At 47.7% G+C, this 25,291-nt stretch overlaps 1 protein-coding gene across 5 annotated transcripts in view; it reads left to right on the plus strand.

Annotated features, from left to right (window-relative positions):
• The window catches only part of LOC144121013 (uncharacterized), a 297,590-nt gene that overhangs the window by 230,978 nt on the left and 41,321 nt on the right, over positions 1–25,291 (plus strand). The window contains exon 1 of one of the 5 annotated variants that reach the window (XM_077653912.1): positions 88–181. The exons of the other annotated variants lie outside the window; for them this stretch is intronic. The gene's annotated coding sequence lies outside the window, so the exon portion shown is untranslated. Of the gene's footprint in view, positions 1–87; positions 182–25,291 lie in introns of those variants that run through there. 5 annotated transcript variants of the gene reach the window in all.

Consider the following 25,291-nt stretch of genomic DNA (forward strand, 5'->3'; position numbering starts at 1 on the left):
CGCACGTGCTGAGCGAGGAGCCCACACTCCACACGTGTTCTGCGCGTGCGTCATGCCGTACGGCAACGGGACACCACCGCGGTCCACGCTTGCCAGGAGCCGCGTCCCAGCGAGGCGTACGTCTCCGCCGCAGTACGCCGCTAGCGCCCGTGACGGACTCGTAGCGTCTCTGCCTCGTAAGGTGCGTACACGATGCAATCTCCTTCGAGGAACTCGCGGTTTTCTGCGCGAACGCGCTCGTAATTGTGGTAGTTTTTGAAGTGCGGCCTGTATTCGTAGACTAACTGCGTACTTTCGAAAGAACTATACTCGGATAATAATAATAATAATCGATTTTTTGGGGGAAAGGAAATGGCGCAGTATCTGTCTCATATATCGTTGGACACCTGAACCGCGCCGTAAGGGAAGGGATAAAGGAGGGAGTGAAAGCAGAAAGGAAGGAAGAGGTGCCGTAGTGGAGGGCTCCGGAATAATTTCGACCACCTGGGGATCTTTAACGTGCACTGACATTGGATACAACTCAAGAACAAAGCAGCGGATGACCCTCAAAGGAGCAGACTCTTGAGCCCATGGCGTCGACCGATTTTCATGACGCCGCGGTTAAAGCGTTTGTTTCGTAACTTATCGCCTTTCAACTGCCATCCTCTGCGATGTCACCGTAGCTCATCCAAGGGGATTAACAAAGGGGATTTGTTTGCGACGAGACATTTTCCGCTTTTTTCTTGAGTTGTATCCGACTAAAGCGCACTTCCTCGATGCGTGACTGAATGAGCGCTGAATTTCCTCAGTCAGTTTGAAATAGGGGTCTTCGGGTTTCCGAGCCAATTTTAATTGCAGATACTGCGAACCCTATATTGAAGCCTTCTTAATTTTGAAATATGTAGTGTGAGAAAAATGCGAGTCCTTAAGGCCTTGCGAGTTCATCAAGTCATTTACAAAACTGTTCGCGTTTCTTGTAGTCTAACTGCATCGGTCTCAGTTTAGAAAATAGGGCCATAGGCTGATTGAGCTAGTGAAGGTTAAACATTGGGACTGCGCATCAACTCGGCTGCTACGTACTACTATTTATAGACGCGGCTTCTGAAAAACAGGTTGTAATACGTGTCGCGTTTTTGAACGTTGATTGGCTTAGAGGCCGGGATCGCAACTCCGCGGCAAGCAAAAAGCCAAATAACAGAGCTAGAGAGAAGGATGGAGGGGGGGGGGGGGGGGGGGGACGATTTCGTAAGCCATGTACTGCGCAGCTTCTCACCGTATTTTTAAAACCGTTTTTCCCATTACCGTAACCACGGAAAGGTGCCGATGCGCACTTCTTTTCACGTGCCCTTGCTTTCGGCACGCAGCTGTTTTGTTTTTTTTTTCTTGTCCTGAAGGACTCACTCTTCGAAGCCAGCAGGAGACACAACACAATGTCCTCGCATTCCACGGTGCGACCTGTGTTTGCGTGCGTTCCGGCAGCGAAATCGGCACGCAGTTTTCCGTTCGTCCTCGGCGGTGACCTGCGTTCGTCATTGGAGCGGTCGACGCTTCTCTGATCCCCGATTGCACAGCTGCCGCTCTGCCTGTCCTGCGACCAGATCTTTCACCGTCGCCGCGCCTATGAGGCTGTCACCTCTGCGCTGATGGAAGAGGAATTGTTTCACGCCGCCGTCGCCTCGAGTCGCTCCTTTTTCGAACGTCTTCCGAGGCACGCGTTGGACATCTCGCCGCCGCGATGCGCGCTCGTGATGCAGGAGGACCATACCTGCCGTTTCAGGGTAAGATGGAATTCCATCGCGCGAGCCACGCTTGCTCGAAACGGTTCCCAATGTCCGGACCCCGTAGAATATCCGTTACGGGTCCAATTGAACTTATTTTTGGAAATGTGACGGAGAGTTTGAAGGATGCTTCACTCCCGCCACCGGTTGGGCCGGTATTGCACTGCCTCCAGGATCGGCCTTGGTCTTTACACCGCGCGTCTTTACTATCCTGACTTTCTATCCCATCTTTCAACTCTCCTATACTATCTGCACGTGGTAGCGATTGTGGCTCGGCTTGAGTCAGTGGGCAGGCCTGTGCACTTTCCTTTTCTTTGTTCCTGGCAGCAACAGACCTTGTTGCGTGACTTGTTGCGTGACGGCAAGCAGGTGAATACAGGACTGCATGACAGATGGCGTTGGAAGATTTTAATGGCGGTGGGCCTAGCGCGAGCGCTCCGTGCAGCGGCACTGCCCACTTTGTCGTCTTCTAGTTCGTCACTATATATATATATATATATATATATATATATATATATATATATATAGCAGATAAGTTAAATGAAATGAGGGGCCGTTTGACAAACTTATGAAGGGAGCTGACAGTCACCGAAGCCAAGGTGCATAGGTGCATAGGCGTTTTTATGGAGGAAAAACGCCAAGGCGCCCGTGTGCTGTGCGATGTCAGTGCACGTTAAAGATCCCCAGGTGGTCGAAATTATTCCGGAGCCCTCCACTACGGCACCTCTTTCGTCCTTTCTTCTTTCACTCCATCCTTTATCCCTTCCCTTACGGCGCGGTTCAGGTGTCCAGCGATATATGAGACAGATACTGCGCCATTTCCTTTCCCCAAAAACCAATTATGATTATTATTAAATTTGCAAGCCAGGTGCGAAGAATCAAGGAAGCCCCTTTAGGAGTTCGGTGCGACATTATCGCTCCGACGTGTATTTATACAGCGCTTGATAAAATATTTGCCGAAGCACCGCGCTATCAGTTTGCTTTCTTATTTGTTCATATACTCCATCCATCATCTGGTATGGGCTCATCGCGAGTGCGTGCACATGCAGCTGATCGATAGAATGGTGAAGTTTGGTCGGCATCACTCCATGCGAATAGTGCTGGCCCCAGAAAAAAACCTGCTGGCGGTTTAGCATTGATAAATAAGAAATATTTCTATATATATATATATATATATATATATATATATATATATATATATATATATATATATATATATATATATATATATATATATATATATATATGACCTAAAGTTTCCTGTAGAGTTACATGTGCTGGATTCTACCTCTGTGGCACATGGTGAAGCCATCTTCTGAATGTGGCATTAAACACAAAATGGCACTTCATCATCAATTCTAACTTCAAAAAGAAAACATCGCTGAACTAATTCTGAAAAATGTGATGTTCCAAAATGCTCGACATGCTTCCACTCTTCAGAGAACTGTGTGTGTGTGTGAGTTTTTTGGGAAGGGGAGGAGGCGAAGGCGAGTGTGTGCATGCGTGTTCGTGCACGTGTTTTGTGCTTTATGGCTATTGTATTTTTTAGTTGGGTGCGTCGTGAAGGGCAGGTGTTTTCTGGCATGTGTGCGAGCTGCAACAAAGGTCGTCGACAGCACCTGTTTGTTTATTTGCAACATCACTTTAGGTGTTCTGCGCTTTTCTTTAGAAAAAGGGGATTGGAGTGGGTGACAACTGGAAGAAAAAGTAACTAGTAACGTGACACCTCACGTTACCGAAAAATGTGAGCGTAAGTGCGTTACCCGTTACAGGTCCTAAATGGTAACGAGTACGTTGCTAAGTTACCGAAAAAAGTAACGCGTTACTGGTAACGCCGTTACTTGTAACGGGTTACCGCCAACACTGATATATATGTATATATTTATGAAGGGAGCCAACAGTCAACGAAACTAAGGTGCATAGGGTTCGCTTACGCCCACAATATATATATATATATATATATATATATATATATATATATATATATATATATATATATATATATATATATATATATATATATATATATATATATAAATTGATAGATGCCTGTAATTAAATTGATATAGGCTAACAATGCCCCTGCGGCGAGTTCCTCGGCTGTCTCTATATGTGTCGTCGTAGATGTATGATGCTAAGCCGTCCCTAACTTTCAAACCCAGAGCTGTGTTCTGCGGCGAGGCAGCCCGAATAAATACCTTCCGGAGTGCATATCGACCCCCCGCCCTCCCTCTCGTTGGCGGGGAGGAGGCAAAGGCTGCGACACTTGCCGGTACGTGCAATGACCGATTTCTCCACTCCAAGCATCTGCCCTTGGGCGCGACCTATACGGAGAGAGCTATTAACGTCCTTTCGCCCTCCACGCCGGGGCAGCGGTGAATGACTTTTCCGCCGTTTGCAGAAACGGTTTGCCCTTATGGAAATCGCTGCTCCGCTCCATCTGTGCAGAAAACGCAGTTAGTCTATGCTGCATACTCTACAGACGGACTTAATTTTAGGGGCGTGATCTCGCCGATTCTGCGCCTGTTCGATATAGCAACAAGGAAATATGCATAGCCTTTTAGCGATTTTTTTTTTGCTTGGCCATGACCTTTCTTCTGAGTCCCTTGTGTGTGACGTCAGTGCGGTTAAAACTGAGACATTTAAATGTTTAACGCATTTTTATGTGGTCTCGGTGTCCTTTGACTTCGCCTGATGTCCTTGAGTCGAAGTCTGAATCGTTTGTTTCTGAGGCAATTACAGAAAACGTATCGTAAATTGCAGAAACTGCACCATTGATAAAAGAGCAGAGTATTATTAAATTATCCATGTTTTTAAATATTCGTTCAGCCAGTAATAAACGTTTATTGGCCTTTAAAACGTCTCAAATTCGTGAACTTAGCAAGAAATATAGAAATGGCGTCTTTTATTATTTGCGTCTGGAAAAGCCGCTTTGTGCGAACACGTCGCGTATAAATTACGGCTTGGAAATGTTAATTTAATATTACTCTTCTGAGCAGTATCGTGGTGAATAGCCTGGACATTTCTGTATGCCGTAAGAAATTCCAGGTATGCAGGGTGTTGTGCGGTATTGTGTTGTCAAATTGTAATATGCAATGTTCTCTTTTGGTTCTCGAGTGTGTTAACCAAGCCACTTTCTTGTTTATGCTTTTCTGCAATGCTCAGTTTGTTGCAACTTATGGTAAATTATTCTGTTATTGTTTGAACCCTGCTCAGATTGTAGAGCTTGAGAGCTCGCAAACCTTGCTCTAGCCTTTTCTCTGGACTGCCACTGCTATTTGTATTAGTCTCTCCCCGTGAAACCACTGGGAGAGACTAATAGGCTTCGTTTTATTTTTATTACTTGTAAACCACGGTCATTTAGACAGGAAATATGCGGGCGTCTTTCCCTGCCCACGCGAAATCTTTCAGTAACTTTTCGATCTCAGTTGCCAGAGAAAGACACTGAGCTTCATATTTTATGCCATCTTTTAGGTAATCTGCATGCGAGAACCCGTTATAAGGGAAGAAAAGATGCAACTGTCGCTACTGAGAGAGTGCGCTCTCATGTTGGTTATATTTAGAATAATCTTATGCTCTAGCCATTTAGCTTATCTTAGCACCCTTGAATATAAGATTTAAACCCGCGAAATATATTCCGGCCTCAGGATTTGACCGTAACTAGTGGCGCTTTGTGAGCACTCTGTGTTTGGCGCATATTGGTCTGAGTTGCCGCTGCGTCATTAATCCTTAGTGTTTCTACTACTATAGTCTACTACTACTACTACTACTACTACTACTACTACTACTACTACTACTACTACTACTACTACAGTCGGGACTGGGATGTGTTGTGTTTCAGTTTCGTTAATCCCAGGAAAGTTCGGCCCCTAAAACAGTTGCTCGCTCATTTTAACTATACAGCTGTAAAACGTCATGCTATCTTTTCAACGTGACGTCCCTTCGTTTTTAAGAGAGAACGCGTACGCACGAACAGAGAAATTTAGGTGCAAACGAAGCACAATAAGTGCCTTGATAGATGCGCATTCGCTTTTACTTCGGTGTCGGACGTCATTCGCTTTCAAAGGTGCGTTAATTGAGTACGTGGTGGCAGCGTTATACCAAAGCCTTCTTGCTTCGTGATGCTCATTCGGTCTCGGCATCGTTCTCGAAATTGGACCCAACATTCGTTACTGCGTCTGTCGCATCTGTGTCCTCGAAGACTCTGAGTCTGAAGCGAAGCGCACGTCTTCGATGGAATTTGAATGTTGTTAATGTGGAAATTGGCGGCACTAGTCGTTTAGTAGCCTTGCAGTGAGAGCCAGTTGAGGGACTTTCTCTGAGGCGGCCAAAAGTGGCGCTGTAGGCGGCAGTATTGTTGTGAAGGAAACGTGTTGCGTGCCGTTTCAAAGGGGATGTTGTTACTATCCAGATTTGTATGCTGAACGTTAATGGAATGGTTTTTGGAGTTCTGTCGTATACGTTCTTTGTCTGCGTGCCACAGGCTACCGGCCTTCGAAAGCATATGGCCGTCACTGCTCAAAGGTACCAGCACTGCGAATGCCAACTTTTATATTCGTCCTTGCTGTCGCCGCAACAACCGCGGCGTCGGTCCTGCCTTCCAGTTACTTGTAGTTAGTTGTAGTCACTTGTAAAGCTGTTTTTAACCAGTCTGTACACTGGTTTTTAACCACTCTATACCTGTCTGTTTTTAATCAGTGAAAGTTTTGAGAGACAAATACCACTGTCACCTACCTCTTCATTCAGGGATAGGACGAGAACTCGTAGATACCATGTTTTTAACGCTTGGTTGCATTTTTCCTTTTATTGCCCAGCAACACCCCACATGCGCACCTTATATTCTCATAGGAATGCGCCATGTGACGTCGACGGTGAATGACATTCGACTCCCAAACAAGCCGCCTAGCGATTGAGTGTCGGCGTGTTAAGGACCTCTAAGTTGGAAACTTCATTCCAATTTTTATTTAGTTTGTTAAAGCATCCATCGATCAATGATTGTTTCAACTGACGCACCTGTTATTTTTTTTCTCCTATTGCTCCACCCTGCCGCTTGCTTCGGCTTCGGCGAAGCATTTATCGCAAATTATTTTTTTTTACGAGAATCGATACTCACTGACGTAAGCACTGCAGAATGCTTCTCGCAATATGAATTGACAACGTCGCTCATTACTCTTGGCGACTGAATTCATTTCTGAAAAAAAAAAAAACTCATTTGTAGCACCGCCAGTGCACAAGAAAGCAGCATTGCAACGGCGTCTCATTATAACAAGAGTGTCACTTCCATCTTTGACGCACTCGCGGCAAATCCCTCCTCATTCTTCACAAGCCTGTTCTTACAGCCCAATTAGGCCACATGGCTAACCTTGTGGAATAAACGCTTTTATCATCATTATCTGCGTACATATTCTCTGAAGTATCGAGCAATTACAGCCGATTTGTTAGTCACTATCTAAATAGAGATACTGGTCACAATTTGCGTAGGAATTTCATTGTCACAGAAAAACCAAGGAGAAGTTATGCTAAACAGACAATTGATCATGAAATCATGAAATTATGTGATATTTATCCAGACATTCTAGAGATCGCAAGAACATGTAGATGTCTGAGAACTTTCAAACGCAGAATACAACTTCTGTTCACTTCAAATAGTATGCCAAACACGTACGATTAATGATTTATAGTTGCAAAGTTAGTGTTCTGATTTCTATATTTGTGTACAAAGTTTCAACAATAACATGTTTCTTTTTTTCTAATTTGTCAAATGCTTCATGCGCATTTTTGTACGGTGATGATTGTTATGGCCAATTGTATTTGTACTGTCTACATGTATTTTGTAACCGCTGCTGTTGCGCCCAGTGGAGCCAGGGCCTCGTCAGGAGACTAATTACCTCCTTTTGTTCTGCCCCACGGGCAGTACCATGTACGGCCCATCCAATAAGTGAATAAATAATCCGGAGACTAGGCAGGCATTCGCCTCATGGTTCGGCGTACTCGAAATCTCTCTCGTTATGTATGGCCAAACGATTATTACCACTTTGACACCTCGGAATCGGGGGCAGGTGAACTCGACCGGAAGCAACAGAGCACACCAGGGCTGCGCCGGAAGTGTTTGGGTGTATATGAGGAGCCAGGGCAAAACACGCGCTTAATGGGTCAGCACCTCGGCCAGATAAGGGGCGCTGCCGTGTCGTCCACACATAGCCTTGGGCGGACCGCGTCCAAAACAGACTGCTCATCCTCCTACTCTTCGAAATAATGCCGGACGGTTGATGACTGCGCACCACGCGAATTTCGTTCCCTCGCGCTCTTCGCTCGGTCACAGCGTGAAGCGGCGTCCATTCCTCTGCTTGTTTTACTTTTGCTTTCTACTTCACAGGCGATCGACGATGACGATGCCTCAACTGGAAGTGAGCGTACACTTAAAACCATTATCTCTCGCCCTCTTGTTCGTCCATGAATTATGCATGCTCTCGTTAAGCGGCGCGTCCTGGCCGATGAATTTGGCGCGGCTCGCAGGCGCGATGGCGACGCGGTTTCGTTCGCAGTCCCAGGCTCCCCCCCTCCGGGCGTACTGCTGGGCGTTCGTTTGTAGAGCGTGTGGCATGAGTGTGCTCGCGCGCTGGGGGGAGGGGGGCTCTAAGAGGTGGCCTCGGACGCTCGGGTGAGTTGAGATGAAGGCGAGGGGGGGGGGGGGGGGGGCGTTTCCGAGACCGACTCCTCCTTTCTTCTTCCTTGTTTGCTCAGTAGTACGGGGGCGAAACCGGATCCCTGGTCTGGCGAGTCTGGGGCTCTTCTCCGAGGTTGTGAAGGACATCGCCAGGGCGATGAAGGGGAGGCGTCCGCGCGAAGTCGGTTCTTTTTTCTTTGTTTTGTTTTGTATTGGTCGTCGACCGACACAGCAACCGTTGCCGTTTCCGGTCGGGGGTGCCGGCGGTGACTTCCTTTTTCAATACGGTCGCTCCTTCTCGCCAGGGAGGAATTTTTGGCGTTGCAGTCTTCTTGTCTTTGGCTACCGCGGAAGCGCGGCCCATATATACGCGCCTAGTTGCTCCAGCTGTACCAAACGAGTAGCAAAAGGTGATACGCTGACATCCCTTTATTTTTTTTTTACTCCCTTACAGCGGGCAATGAATAGTTGTTGCTTGCGTTTTGCTGGAACGAATTATGGGAGCCTTGCTTGGAAGGAGTCCGGAAGCGCCTATACAGTTTGATCGGGACACGTTAGTTGCTGCCTACACTGAAGAAATAGCACCCAGCATTTCCTTCGATTAGTTTGGCCACAGGAAAGTTCCCTCTTATCCTCTGACTTTGATGCGCAAGCGTTAAGAACGTAACAGGAATGTACAGCCTTTGTCAAAAATAAACAGCCCGAGGGGATTGCTTCCAAGCAGTGTAGCGGAGCTCTTAAGCACATTTGACAGTCCTAAGCTTGGGATAGTTGTGGACTTGAAGTTCCTCCCGCCTTCCTGAGATTAGGGTTCCTGAGTATGCAAGAATAGCTGCGCTGCAGGGCCCAGAAGCAGGCCCCTTGGCATAACTGCACCAGCGAAAGCACGAAACACCAGGACAGGAACAACACAGGACAACGCTGGTGTCTCTCCTGGTGGTCTTCTACTGGTGTCTCGTGCTTTCGCTGGTGAAGTTATGTCCGAAATACACCAACTAGCCCGCATGGTCACCTTGTTACAGGCCCCTTGGGCTGTATACTTTCGGCAAAGACTGCACCTCAAGCAGCAGAATGGGCAAAATTCTAGAGGCCCGTGTGCAGTTTGATGCCAGCGCACGTTACAGAAGCCCAGGTGGTCGAAATTTCCGGAGCCCTTCACTGCGGCGTCCCTCATAGCCTGAGTTGCTTTGAGATGTTAAAGCCCCATAAATCAAATCAAACAGCAGAATGCACCCCTGTTGTGCCACGGCCCACGAAACATCGCCACCCTGACGTATTTTGTTTATTCCTCTGAATAGATAATCAGCAAAACGTCCCTTCACATACTTTATTGGTTGAGAAGCTCTCCAGATGCATCATCACTCGTAGTTATGACGCCAATCTCGTTGGTAGTCCTCTCTTCTGTTTAGTTTCGTGTGTATGAGTATTGACGACTTGCCGACGTGTGTAGGCATTTTGCTCTCAGGCAGTTTCCATCTCATCGTCGATGTTTCTAGCTTTGTGTGAAAGGCAGAGATAAGGCTGCGTGACTAGAAGCCTGAGCGCGATAGGCACTACACGCGTGATACGTAACCGCGAGGCGCCGTCGCCAGCAGGGCCTTGCTCGACGTTGCTCGCTTTGGCCTTGGCCTTGCTCGGTAAACATCCCGTGATCACGATAGCCGTTTTTTAGTACAGTCATCACGCGCACCGCGCTTGAAAGGTGTATGCGCCCTTAATAATGAATTTATTTTATGGCGGTTTAACGTCCCAAGGCGACTCAGGCTGTGAGGGACGCCGTAGTGGAGGGCTCAGAAAATTTCGACCACCTGGGGTTCTTTAACGTGCACTGACATCGCACAGTACGCGGGCCTCTACTGTGCGATGTCAGTGCACGAGGTGAATACACTCATCGCAGGCAGATAGGTAGTAAAATTTTCTCGTGTTGGTTATAGATCTAAGATAGGGATGTAGGAAAAAATGTCCCCGAGAAATACGCCCCCGGAAAAAAATGTCCCACGAAGAAGCGCCCTCTAGGAAAAAATGTCCCCAAGTGAAAAACTACCAAAAGTATAAATTGTTCCGGAACTCACTTGACAAAAAATTGCACCCTTTATTGGACTCTTCCTTGAATTCGAGAATATCTGATCATACCACAGTCGCGCAGTATCCATTGTGAAAGTGGATACCGCAACGTTTAAATGAGTACTGGGACAAGTACACAACTATTAGCGCTCTTCATACCGTTACACCAGGTCTACTAACCCGCGCACTTATCTTGCAAGCGCTGGTGCAAGTTCGAAGTTGCTTTCTTCAGGTGCAGTGCTTAAGAGCTGAACTACCACCCTCTGAATATTGCATCAGGCTCATGTGATAGCACGATGATAGTGTACAGGACATGCGCAGTGCTTGCGATACACTATCATTATCCTGTACATAAGAATTCCAGCAATAAACGTCCTTCTCGTCTGTTGGAAATCTTTCGAGCCTTGAGTGATAAACGGCGGTCGTACTTGCGTTGCGTTGGCCGTATACCATTGCGTTTATGTGTCAGTGATTCGTCCCAACGACAGGCAACTTAAATCCGCCTCATGGGGTAAACGTCCACTAGTGGCCCCTCCCGCATGCTATATATATAATTTATAATTGGTTTTGGGGGAAAGGAAATGGCGCAGTATCTGTCTCGTATATCGTTGGACACCTGAACCGCGCCGTAAGGGAAGGGATAAAGGAGGGAGTGAAAGACGAAAGGAAGAAGAGGTGCCGTAGTGGGGGGCTCCGGAATAATTTCGACCACCTGTGGATCTTTAACGTGCACTGACATCGCACAGCACACGGGCGCCTTAGCGTTTTGCCTCCGTAAAAACGCAGCTGCCGCGGTCGGGTTCGAACCCGGGAGCTCCGGATCAGTAGTCGAGCGCCGCATGCTCATATCCCGGGGGATAACGAGACGTTTGATTACGCTCGTTTGAGGACATTTTTTTTTCCTATTTCGCAAATGGGAATGCTTGTGCCCGGGGTCGTTTTTTTTTTCGGTGACCTTTTCTCCGGGGACGTTTTTTCGAGAACCTGTGTGAGAGACGATATAATACAAGCTTCGGGCGATTTTCAATAAATGGAAAGACTTAAATAACCCACAGAAACTGTGCTGCGCCGGAATTTTGCAATTGTTCAGACTTGTGTTCTGTTTCTCCGAGTTTTTTATTACGTTGCTCATTTTAAATCCCAATAAAACGTACTGCGGGCTGCTTTATATCACCTAGGTTATTGTAGACATACTCTCCATATCGAGTGAGGTCTATTTTTACTCTTGGTGTTAAGGTATAGCGCTACATTATTTGTGCATATTATTTACTTGAAATGCTGCCCCAGTAGTGGAGCGTTTTGTAGATGTTATATATTCATATGTACCCCATTTATATATGGGCTTTAATGATGCTTTGTAACGGGTGCCTAATTCCCGTCAGTTATAAATAGTTTTTAACCAAGGGAGCTAACTAGAAGTTTCTGGTGAATAAAATTGAATCGTAATAAATTGAAAATTTAATCTTTATTAATATGCTTTTAATATAACTTGATTATCCTCCATATTAGCCCCCACACCTTGAACCAAAGCGTGTATTTTACCCGAAATAGGCAAGACAGGACGACTGATACTTGCGCGGAGTCGTGCGCAAGACGGCAGCCCTTATAAAAAAACGAAAATGAAAGAAATGAAAGGGCTCGCCTTCCTGTACGCAGCCAGCAAAAATCAATCGCAAGCGTTACACTCTACTTCGGCCTAGTACTCAAAGATAAGCCGAGATAGCACCGTGAAGTCAATCTATCTACACTGGTTGTGTGTGGCGTCACTGGGCTATCGGGCCGGCTAGAGAGCATGGAATTCGTTCGCCCAGTCGACGCTATGTGGCCGCCGGCGGGGAGGCGCTTTGCTCGCCTCGAACACTGTTCGCACGCGGTGACGGATACTGAAAAGGCGCAGTTGTGGGCTCCGCTCCAAAGCAAAGTGGCCGAATACGAGACCGGTGAGTGGCGGCTGTAAGTTTCGTTGACAAAAGTGTGCGTTCTCGTCGTTGCGTTACCGCTAGCACGACGAGTATAATACCACCGCATTTCCCAGCAGCGAAGAAATGTCGGTTTCGGACGTATGGTGGCGCCACCTCTGCGTATGCGGTCCACACGTGCGAGCGCGACAGGTGTGTGTGTGTGTGTGCTGCAGGAAACGTACACACCTGCAGTGAGTGCTCGATTTGAGAACGGCATTCGTGTTCCTGAGCAGCAGATACAGAGGGCGTTTCATTTTTGTTTCTATACATATTCTTTCTTAAAGGAAGAATTTAAAATTTATTGGAACACGTTTAAAAACGTGTCCGCCTCACCGGATAACTCGACTTCAAACGCAGGGATCTGTCGCTGTTGTGACGTTTTTTTTTTATTAAAAACGTCGATCGCAATAAACGAAGCTGAGGGTGTATTCAACTACCCGGCTTCTCCACACATATCAATCGATCCAACCGAAAACGTCCCGTGCCAAGGTCGTGTGTCAAGAGGCGGCGGAGATAAGGTGATGTGTAGCCGACCGCTCTCACCTTTTTCTTCCTTCGAAACCCGAGGTCTGCTAATGCAGTCCATTCGATTGTCAAATGCGGGCTTGCGAAATTTTGCGTAAGATCTATCGTTCGGCACGTGCTTCCTCTCCTTGCTGCTCCGACTTTTCCACTCGCTGGTTCCCTCATGCACACTTAAAAAAAGAAAGAAGAAAAGGACCTCGAGTGCCCGACTGCGCTTTCAAGATCACGAGATCGAATCGCTCCAGGCGCAGCCAGATCATGCCACCAACGTTGAAACTTGTTTGGTGTGTCGTTTGTGCTTGGATCCGTTTGCAAATCAGAGCACGATGTCCCATTCCTTTTCTATACTGTAGCTTCACTTTCCACAGCTCTAACTAGTTGATCTGCTAGCAACCGTATAGGGTTCATTCAGCGACAACAGAGCCACTGGTTACGATATGTCTGGAATCGTTTTCCGCAACAGCGAGTTCGCCAATCTAATAATAATAATAATAATAATAATAATAATAATAATAATTGGTTTTTTGGGGAAAGGAAATGGCGCAGTATCTGTCTCATATAACGTTGGACACCTGAACCGCGCCGTAAGGGAAGGGATAAGGGAGGGAGTGAAAGAAGAAAGGAAGAAAGGGGTGCCGTAGTGGAGGGCTCCGGAATAATTTCGACCACCTGGGGATCTTTAACGTGCACTGACATCGCACAGCACACGGGTGCCTTGGCGTTTTTCCTCCATAAAAACCCAACCGCCGCCAATCTCCGAGCCGGCATTCGGGCAGATAGGCGTCCAACGAAACCTACAGAAAAACGGAAGAGAAGCTAGTATCTCGCGGTGTATCCGTGGTAGGTGTTTAATGCTTCCGAGGGTTTTTTGTCCATGTTATAAAAACCGCGCAGGTAACCTGCGAACTTGGACCTGTTGATGGGGCACTGAACGCCTCGATACCGTTCCCTAAAACAGGCGTCATTTCGCCCCAATTACTCAGTGAAGTGAAGAGAACGGGACGGAGAGGAAGCAAGCCTCCTCCCCATCGCGAAACACTGGTGACACGTGCAGGGCTGCCCAGTGCACTCGCCGCGCCGCACTACCTCTCGTAAGGAGCGAAGGGGCGGCGGCGGCTATTAAGAGCAAGAGGCGGCACTGGCCTGCCTTGGCAGAAAGCGCGCGGCCGACTCCTGCCAGAGAGCGCTGCGGGTGCACGTGGCGGCCGACTTCTTTCTTTGTCCGCCTCCGTTCTTCTTTCGATTCTTTTTGGCGCGCTTTGCGTCGCCGTTTCTGGGCCAGCGGAGAGGCACTGCTGAGCCCGGCGCCCACGGCTTTGGAGGAGACTGGAGCCCGCGACGCATCGATTTCTTCGCGAGCGCACGTGTGGCGCGCACTTCGTTGCGCTATGCGGAGAGGCGCGGGGGTAGGGGGGGGGGGGGGGGGGGGGGGGGGCGGGGAGCGATTGGCGCAGTCTTGATTTCTCATGTTTCGCTTCTGGTGCAACGTGCGTGTGTGTGCGCGCCGACGGCGCGTGTGGAGCTCGCGCACGTGCCGTTTTGCTTGCAAACACGGACATCTTGAATGTGAGGTTGACGTAGGAGGTTTGTTACTGGCGAGTGTATAGTCTCTATAGCTTTAGATTGACGGAATTGAGAGATTATAGTCGCCAAAGTGGGTTTAATGCACGTGGGAAAGGGGTGTGTAGGAGCTGTGTGGGACGGGATAACTGTGACGGGTCCGGCGGCTCTGCGACACGTGATCGTTTACGTGAGCGCACGGGTGTCGTGCGACGACGAAAGAAAGCATTGCCGACTACCTAGTTGGCATCTTAGATAATTTTATTTCGACACGAAAGAATATTTTTTCTTTGTTGGATTGCCTTCTTCAATCTCCTTTCTTTCTTTGATTCATACTCTCTCATTATTTCTTTCAGTCTTTATTGGTTTCTTTTTACTTTATTTTCTTATTTTGAGCAGGTAACGCGATGCTAAACTAACGGCGGGGAGCTTTAAATTAGCGGTAGGATATACCGGTTCTTTTGCCACTTAAATTCGGCCTCGTGACGTTAGTCCGTGAGGCGTTAACCTCGGGAAGGGAGATGGGAGTGGAAGAGATGTATAGGCTGCGGTGCAAAAAAAAAAAAGCAAACAAAAATGAATCCGTCAAGCAGGGAGGAATCCGGAATGCAAGGAAAAGGTCAACAGGTCATTCATTGCAACCTTACTACCGTATGCGGGTCGTGAGTGCGCTCTGAATGTCATACGTGCTTTGGTATCTATTATTTATAGAATAATGTGCTGCGTTCGAAGCGAGCAGGCTACGCGAGATGGTGGTCGTTGAATGTTTTCCTCGGCGTTGGGTGTAACGAGCCTGGAGCCTTGCCGCCGTCCTTCGATTAAGCTCGGCAGGATGTCCTGAAAAGGCAACCGTTGCATTTTGCATACCCGCCGCGGTGGCTCAGTGATTAGGGCGCTCGGCTACTGATCCGGAGTTCCCGGGTTCGAACCCGACCGCGGCGGCTGCGTTTTTATGGAGGAAAAACGCTAAGGCGCCCGTGTGCTGTGCGATGTCAGTGCACGTTAAAGATCCCCAGGTGGTCGAAATTATACCGGGGCCCTCCACTACGGCACCTCTTCCTTCCTTTCTTCTTTCACTCCCTCCCTTATCCCTTCCCTTACGGCGCGGTTCAGGTGTCCAACGATATATGAGACAGATACTGCGCCATTTCCTTTCCCCAAAAAACCAAATATTATTATTATTATTGCATTTTGCATAATAATAATAATAATAATAATAATAATAATAATAATAATAATAATAATAATAATAATAATAATAATAATAATAATAATACTTTATTAAGCACCTAAAAATCAGTACAGCACAAACGCGCCCATCTAAGCCAATGGTGGCTTGTGTGACGTGGCCCGGCATCGTCAGCTAAGCGATGTGGTTACAGTATATACGTACATATTTAAAACCAACAAAGAAAAGAAAATAAGAGTGATAAGCATGGATCAGGTTTCCAGGAATCTAAACGAAAGCATTATCTCTACCAACTGCGACAAGCAAAAGGAAAATAAGTGCATGCATATGCATTACTACATACGTAACAAACTCTTCAATTGAGACCGAGAGTCCGCAGAAAAATAATCGTCTGACAAATTATTAAATATCCTGGGGACATACACGCGTCTTGCTGCTCCGTATCTAGTAGACACGCGTGGTACAACGAAGCGCGTTTCTTTGCGCAGCAGTCGCGGGGAGACGTGCGGATGCTTGAATTCATCCGTCCAGAAACGGCGCAGTACAACCGTAGAAATGAATAAAGATTGAAAGGACGGGAAACCGAGAACGTGAGGAATGTCTTTGTTTGATGGTGTCACGCGATTATACGCCACACTTTTTAATGTATTTTTTAAGAGGTTATCATATCTGTCCTGCCAACGCTGGGAGCAGAAAGCGAAAACCGTTGCGCCATACCTTAAGGTGCTGTATGCAAGGGAATGTACTATCATTTTTTAGTCTTAAACGGCACCAAACTTTTAATGTTAAAGAGTAAACAGATCTTAGTTTGGAGCAAACATGCACCCCATGATTATGCCACGACAAGTCACTATCGAAATGAATACCGATATACTTAACCGTGTTTGTATTTTCGACAGGCTTACACTTACAGGATAGGCAATAATAATAATAATAATAATAATAATAATAATAATAATAATAATAATAATAATAATAATAATAATAATAATAATAATAATAATAATAATAATAATAATAATCGCTGCATTCTAAAAATAATATTAAAATAATATATTCATAATAATATAGCTCCTTTTCCCTTCCCTTACGGCACGGTTCGGGTGTCCAAAGATATATGAGACAGATACTGCGCCATTTCCTCCCCACAAAAACCAATTATTATTATTATTATTATTATTATTGCATTTTGCGCGAAAACTCTAAATCGTCAGTATTTCACGTGGTTTATTAGTTTGTCATATAGTCGGCCTTTTGTGAAACGCCGCGTATAACCGCATACTGCCGATGGAACCCGACTTAGAGCTTCGATGCGTGTGCGAGTCCCCTGACGGCGTATAGTCAGCTAACTCCTGCACGTGGTCTGATCATACCGTGCTGTTTTAAGCTTGGGATGAAAGCGACGTTTAGTGCAGAGGCGGTTGAGCTGAACCGCTCACAGCCGTAACGCGAAGAATGGCTGCCATTTGCTGGCTGTGTCACGAATATCTCGATCCTAAAGACGTACGAGAACGAAATATAAAAACAAGTGACAGCATGGTATGCACTAAAAAGGCGTCTCTCCATCTCTGGACATGGTTTTGCCGCGTGCACATCGTGCTCTTGGTGTTTCATGCGTCTGGATATTTTCCGATCACTCTAGTGCACACATGGGAGCATTTAAGTGCGGGTGTAATTTTGTCCGTCTCGTTAGAACTGCCTCCAGTTGCAGTCGGCAGATGCAGTCGAACGCTCCCGCTATGTTTAGCCATGTTTTGGCGGCAGGAAAAACATGTTGTGACATGTTCGCGGATCTACGCACATCGACCGCACCTCATCGATCTTTTCTAGTTCCGTGTACGCGCGTTTTTTTTTTTTTTGCCGACGTTCTTTCGGTTACGATGTGAATATAGTAGCTGCAAGCTGCACGATGAAACACTCTCAGTGTGACTTCACTGCAAGACTCCCTGACTGCGAACTCTCCTCTGTCGCATTCGTCATCGGAGAGGGATAGGCTCGCATTTTGACGACTGGCAGCTGCGATGACGAAGAGTTTTGTACCCAAGCATTTTTTTTTGTTGTTGACAGTTCTGCCTACGTGCCCGGCTTTAGTCTTATAAGCAATAGCGGTTTGGCCGCCGCGGTGGCTCAGTGGTTACGGCTCTCGGCTGCTGACCCGACGGACGCGGGTTCGATCCCGGCCGCGGCGGTCGAATTTCGATGGAGGCGAAATTCTAGAGGCCCGTGTACTGCGCGATGTAAGTGCACGTTAAAGAACCCCAGGTGGCTGAAATTTCCAGAGCCCTTTACTACGGCGTCCCTCATAGCCTGAGTCGCTTTTGAACGTTAAACTCCATAAACCAATAGCGGTTTGTACATTTCCCTATAGTATTTAGCGTTTATTCATGGGCAAGAGTATGAAATAATTCGAAGGGTAGGGGAGCTCTTGATACGCTTGATGGAGAGTTAGGTATATACTGTTTAACAAATATCGCAATACCAACTGCATGACAGCGTCGTGCAGAGGAGCTACACACGAGGCATTGGCCTCATTCGCTGGCCGTATACTAGTAAGTCTCGATATGCTGATGCCTGTTTGGCTTGCGAGGCTTTCGTGTTCCAGCGCACAACTGCGCATGAGATGTGCGAATATTATAGGCGCGTTGAATGAGGAAAAGACACCTCTCTTTGCTAGGCTACCTGCTCGCCAACGTTTGGTTGGCTCAGGTAAATCTGTTACGGCGGTAGCATTACAGCTGTCGTCGCACTGAAGCCCGCCGGATGTCAGTAAATTTTCTTATTCCGAAATGGGACGCAGGTTCGCCTACCCACAAAACTTATGAACCTAAAATTAACGACGGCGCGAAAATCCAGGTTATACGCGATTTTGGCCGGCAAAGCTGTATGTAACTGCAGCGCGGTGTCGATCGCGAGCGGCAGTCGCAAGCTGGATCTCGGTCGAGTACGGACGCGCCAAAGTGTGCTGCGGAACAAACCCCTAACGAAGCGTGTTCTTTCGCCTACAAGGCAGTAATGGAGCCATGGTAGTCTGCAAGTCGGACCTTAACTGAGGGGATACCTGAGCACCGTCTATGGAGCGGCGACGGTGTCACCCTGTCGTCGGGGGCGCCTTAGGAAGCACGGTGTCATGGAAGGAGTGAATCAAAGACAACGCTCTAATGTAATCGCATTTCTTCTTAAGTATTGCTTAAACGGCTCCGTGGTTTTATAAAGCGATGAGGCTCCTGTTCTGGAGGAAATGTGACGTCGTCACCGTCGGCATTCTCACCGAATAATAATAATAATAATAATAATAATAATAATAATAATAATAATAATAATAATAATAATAATAATAATAATAATAATAATAATAATAATAATAATAATAATAATAATAATAATAATTGGTTTTTTGGGAAAGGAAATGGCCCTGTATCTGTCTCATATATCGTTGGACACCTGAACCGCGCCGTATGGGAAGGGATAAGGGAGGGAGTGAAAGAAGAAACGAAGAAAGAGGTGCCGTAGTGGAGGGCTCCGGAATAATTTCGACCACCTGGGGATCTTTAACGTGCACTTACATCGCACAGCACACGGGCGCCTTAGCGTTAAATCCGCGGAGGAACAAACCCAGGTGGGAACCTAGGTCGAATGACTTTGTGGGGCGGTCACAACCTGCCCGCCGGATTGTGAGCAAATTGACCACCCGTGGCAGGTGGTATAGTTAAAACAACGATTGGGCGCGATATGTCGCTCGGGAATAGCAACTTGGGCCGCACAAGCCCCACCGGTGGCAGCACCTGCCATCGCAGGGCAGATGGGCATCGCTTAACCGCTGCATCACTGCGCCAGGAGTGGTGCAAGGACACCCAGCGATCTGTGAACGTTAAGTCGAGAATGATCAATTCCGCATGAATGATCATTGACCCATTAACGCCATCGCGTCATATCCATAAGGCGGAGCTTAAGTGTCCCCTGCATTTTGTGTCGTATTCGAAGCTTTGTAATAATAATAATAATTGGTTTTTGGGGGGAAAGGAAATGGCGCAGTATCTGTCTCATATATCGTTGGACACCTGAACCGCGCCGTAAGGGAAGGGTAAAGGAGGGAGTGAAAGAAGAAAGGAAGAGAGAGGTGCCGTAGTGGAGGGCTCCGGAATAATTTCGACCACCTGGGGATCTTTAACGTGCACTGACATCGCACAGCACACGGGCGCCTTAGCGTTTTTCCTCCATAAAAACGCAGCCGCCGCGGTCGGGTTCGAACCCGGGAACTCCGGATCAGTAGTCGAGCGCCCTAACCACTGAGCCACCGCGGCGGGGCGAAGCTTTGTATACAATCGCATTCCCTGTACGACGACGCAAAAACGTCACCTTAACTACATGCTCTTGGTAGTCGCTGCTCGGTTGGGGTATCTGCATGCACAGGCTGAGGTCTACTATACAATGGAGATTTTCTGAATTTTTCTTTCGAGGTGCTGCCTATGTTAATAATAGCAAGAAGTCGAATTTCTTGAATGAATTGCCAATGGTAAATGCGTGCGTATCCTTTGAACTACAGCTAACGTATATGCTTTCGAGAAAGGGAGGAGCGTTTGTCGATGACGGTCTAAGCTCGTGCAGCCTGTGTCTTTTTTCTTTTTTTATTTTATTTGTAGAGATGTGTCGGACTGAAGTTCCTGTACTGAATCGTGGCAAGAGGGCAATTAGGGTGGTCCTAAGGCACCCATCGCGGCAGGGTGTTTGTCTCACGGACACTCAGGCGCTGACTCGTTCGGCCGTTGTGATAAGTTCGTGCGTCTCTTGAGCACAGTCTTGCTAAACCCTATAACCCTATCTTGCAGCCTTTTAATGCACTGTAGCGGCTCTCATCCGTCAGACTGAGCACAAGAATGGCGGAGGTTCGCGACATATGCGCCGTCACACGCTATACAACCCATACGTTCGGCACTGTGATATATCGGCGCCTTGCGAACGTCAGAACGAGTGCGTCAGCCTTCTTCGTAGCTTCTTCGTCAGCCTTCTCCGGAGTTGCTGTAAACAGCGGCGAGCTGCACCCACCGCGAAGGTCATCCGAGTCGCGACATTCAGCGCAAATGAAGTCGTTGACGTAGGGCAGTATAGGCAATTCACGTTTCCACTCCGCTGATGAACTGGATGAGCTTATGGATAACACTATCAGCAACCGGAATGCATGTAGATAGATTCAAATCAACAGAATGGTGGTGTTCGTGCGCTTCAAAGATTGGACAAGTATGTTATCGGGGAGAAAAACAAGTTTGCAAGAAAAAAAAATCGAGAGGATTTGCCGGGTAATCTTTGATTGTGGAGCACTCCTTTTGTTTACGAAACGTTTTTAGACGCATAACTCGAGTGACTGCGAAAGAAATTAGTGATAAAAGTGTAGACACAAGTTTGCAGCAAGAAAAAAAATACGACCTCGCACAAGTTCCTTGCGCGAAGACACAAGTTTGGAATTCGCACGGCCATTCGTTGTCTCACCTGCGGTGTTGTTTGAGTGCGAGTGCCTTCGGTGAAAGCGGACGCTATAGTTAACGAGGCAATGCTACAGAGCCTTTGCTATTGCTCTTGTGCGGCAAAAAGAGCACGTTTGTTATTGCGCACTCTTAAAGCGAAAGCTTTACTGGCCACGAACTTGATATTTCGCCGTGGCGGTACTCCGAGGAGGCACATGACGTCATAACTCGCTCCTCTCCGCGGATATCTCTCTCTCTCGCTCGCTCCCTAGTCACTACTGCGCATGCGCCACTAGTAGCACCGGGCCACAGGTGTCCCGCCGCTGCGCAGCGCCACGCCTTTCCTCAAAATCCAACTTTCAATTTTCAGTTTTCTCTTTGTTTCCCTCCCTCCTTTACCCCTTCCTTTACGGCGCGGTTCGGGTGTCCACCGAGATATGTGAGACGGTTACTGTGTCATTTCCTTTCCTCAAAAAACCAAACAAAACAAGTGAGCCCACGGCGTTCATAGAGTTCATTGGCGTTGACAACTTCGCTAAGGTCGTTCATTTCCACGAAAGGAAAGGTGCACAACCGGCTCCGTGGGTCAGTGGAGACTTTAATCTCGCTTTCATGTACGTGGCGTTGGTGTCCAACTGCAAAAGCCTGCTTTGATTGCGTTCCGCACACTGGATAGGCAGCGTGCCCTCCCTGCCACCTTGGGAGGTGGCATGCAGTTAATGGTTTATCGCGAGAGATTGATCACCAAATGAACGCTGCGGCCTAGTTATTGCTGCAGTGCCCCATGTCAGCCACAACGCTGTCAGCGCTAATGCATTCACACCCGCCGCGTTGGCTCAGTGGTTAGGGCACTCGACTACTGACCCGGAGTTCCCGGGTCCGAACCCGACCGCGGCGGCTGCGTTTTTATGGAGGAAAAACGCTAAGGCGCCCGTGTGCTGTGCGATGTCAGTGCACGTTAAAGATCCTCAGGTTGTCGAAATAATTGCCGAAGCCCACCACTACGGCACCTCTTTCTTCGTTTCTTCTTTCACTCCATCCTTTATTCCTTCCCTTGCGGCGCGGTTCAGGTGTCCAACGATATGTGAGACAGATACTGCGCCATTTCCTTTCCACAAAATCCAATTATATATGCTAATGCATTCAGGCTGCATCTCTATCTCACCACCGCCGCATGTATCAAAGCACGAATGAGGCGTCCACATATCCAGGGAGCCATTTATGCGCCCTTCCTTTACTCAAAGCCATGCCGTTTAGAACATTGTCAACGCCAATGCCACTGAACACAGTGAACGCCGACATATTTCGCTTGTTATATCCTGGATTAGCTGAGCTAATCTATAATAATTTTTGGTACAGAGGGGAAAACATCTCTAGAACAATCGAAATATTTGGTCCACAGCTCTCAAAGCCACGGCGGCCAGGCAGGCAGAAACGGATGATGCAATCCTATGAGTTTAATTGCACATGCTTACATCCAGATTATTCTTGACCTTTCTAGATATTGCCTGTTCAGCCCGAAACACGCGCAGAACGTGTTCTAGACGAGCGTTTTGCCCTCTGTACTTCTAGCAGATTTTTACTCTTGTCGAAGCTTTCATTCGCCACCGGCTGGAACGCGCATTGAATGTTCACGATTATCACTAATTCTACTCGGACTATCGATGCTATTCGTACGTGCAACCGCGTTAATTGTGCCCTTTAGGAGATGGCTTCGTTCTTAAAAGGCTGTAATTACATATTCGTGCCTGCCCACTTTGTTTACATTCCCGGAGCCAAAGGAGCTACCTTAAATTTGCGCTTTTTATAACGTATGAGCAAACTGATGATGACTTGGTTATACTGATTTAATAATTGCGCGATAGTACTCATGTAAGTTTGCGGTAAGCTATAACTTACGCCATTCATTTCAGCACACCGCTGTCATTACTATGGCTCCTTAAGCCTAGTTATTTCATGTTGTAGAAACTGCTTCTAGGCAGAAAAAAAAGAGTGTAGATGTTGTTCCAGCCGCAAATACCGGGAGCTGTTAATGCATACAAGCTAGCCCACACACTCCTGTGCGCAGCCTTTGCACGTCGCGGGATCGAATCCAGGTCGCCGCGGGTGCATTTAGATGGCAGCGAAATGTTAAAACGCCCGTGCCTTTCTTCCCGCGCCGTGCTATGCGAAGTCAGCGCTCGTTAAAGAACCCAAGCTGGTTGACATTATACTTAGAAACAGCGCGAAGAAACGCGGACACCACGAAGAAACGACACACACGAGCGCCACACACATACAGCGCTCGTGTGTGTCGTTTCTTCGTGGTGTCCGCGTTTCTTCGCGCTGTTTCTAAGTGCAATGCATTACCAACTAGCCCGGAACCTTGCTCTTCTGGGTTGAAATTAGTCTTTTGCCTCTCTAACCGTGGGTAACTTCGGAATGTTGCACTCCACATACCATACCATACCATACCATACCATACCATACCATACCATACCATACCATACCATACCATACCATACCATAACACACCTGCCGCCGCTGTGGCTGAGTGGTTATGGCGCTCGGCTGCTGGCCCGAAAGACGCGGGTTCGATCCCGGCCGCGGCGGTCGAATTTCGATGGAGGCGAAATTCTAGAGGCCCGTGTGCTGTGCGATGTCAGTGCACGCTGAAGAACCGCAGGTTGTCGAAATTTCCGGAGCCCTTCACTACGGCGTCTCTCATAGCCTGAGTCGCTGTGGGACGTTAAACCCCCATAAACCATAACCATACCATAACACACCGTGCTGGGCCGTGACTTAGCGTACCGCACCACGCCGTGCGAGGCGTGTTGTACCCTGCCGCACCGTACCAGTCTTTTGCCATGTTTCTCACATATCGCTTGTTTACGGGGTCTTTTAGTGTGACCAATGCTTATTCTGCACGATGCAACGTGGTAGTATATTCGTGGCCCATATGCTGGTTCGCTTGTCCCGTCGCTCTTTCTTCTTTCCTTTTTTGTAGACTTCGTAGACTTCGTTTTTGACCCGCCGCGGTGGCTCAGTGGTTAGGGCGCTCGACTACTGATCCGGAGTTCCCGGGTTCGAACCCGACCGCGGCGGCTGCGTTTTTATGGAGGAAAAACGCTAAGGCGCCCGTGTGCTGTGCGATGTCAGTGCACGTTAAAGATCCCCAGGTGGTCGAAATTTTTCCTGAGCCCTCCACTACGGCACCTCTTCTTCCTTTCTTCTTTCACTCCCTCCTTTATCCCTTCCCTTACGGCGCGGTTCGGGTGTCCAACGATATATGAGACAGATACTGCGCCATTTCCTTTCCCCAAAAACTAATTATTAGACCGTTTTGCGTCACTTAGTTTGCCACTCACGCGCCGCCGAGTAGACGAACAGTATGCGTTGCTTCTCATTGAAAACTTGCGTCACTGTTTCAACGCAGCTGCGCTGCTCTCGCGGAAAGCGTGCAGCTGCTTCAATCGCCGACTGTGCGAACAGGGGATAAGTTGTGAATCTGTCCTGAGCCGCGACACTCGGATCATCCCCCGTCGCTAGAAACTTTCCAATGACCCTTCAGATCGCTCATACCATGATTAGATCTGCTTGGAGCAAAACAAAGACAAAATCGACACTTGAGGGTTCCGCGGTGTCTTGAGAATAAACGCGGGTGGGGAGGCTTTCCAGCGCCACTGAATTCCTTCAAGCTGACGTAGCTAGTACCGGAAACGCAAGGATATATTTCGGTCTGGACGAATGGAAGTGGCAGAGATATAATATCTTTCCCAGTTCAATTGGTCCATACGCCTCAGGCCTATTTGCCTAGCTGTGCTGTTTGTTCTGTTTGTTGCTGCCAGGAAGAAAGAAAAGGAAAGTGCACAGGCCCGCTCACTGGCTCTAGCCAAGCCACAATCGCTACCACGTGCAGATAGGAGAGTTGAAAGATGGGATAAAGACAGGATAGTAAAGACGCGCTAAAGACAAGGCCGATCCCGGAGGTAGTGCAATACCGGGCCAACGCGTGGTGGGAGTGAAGGATCCTTCAAACTTTCCGCCACATTTCCAAAAATAAGTCCAATTGGACCCGTAACAGATACTCTACGGGGTCCGGACATTCGCGCCTAGCTGTGCAAGGGTAC

This window comes from Amblyomma americanum, chromosome 2 (genome assembly GCF_052857255.1).
Source record: "Amblyomma americanum isolate KBUSLIRL-KWMA chromosome 2, ASM5285725v1, whole genome shotgun sequence".
Classification (NCBI taxonomy): domain Eukaryota; kingdom Metazoa; phylum Arthropoda; class Arachnida; order Ixodida; family Ixodidae; genus Amblyomma; species Amblyomma americanum.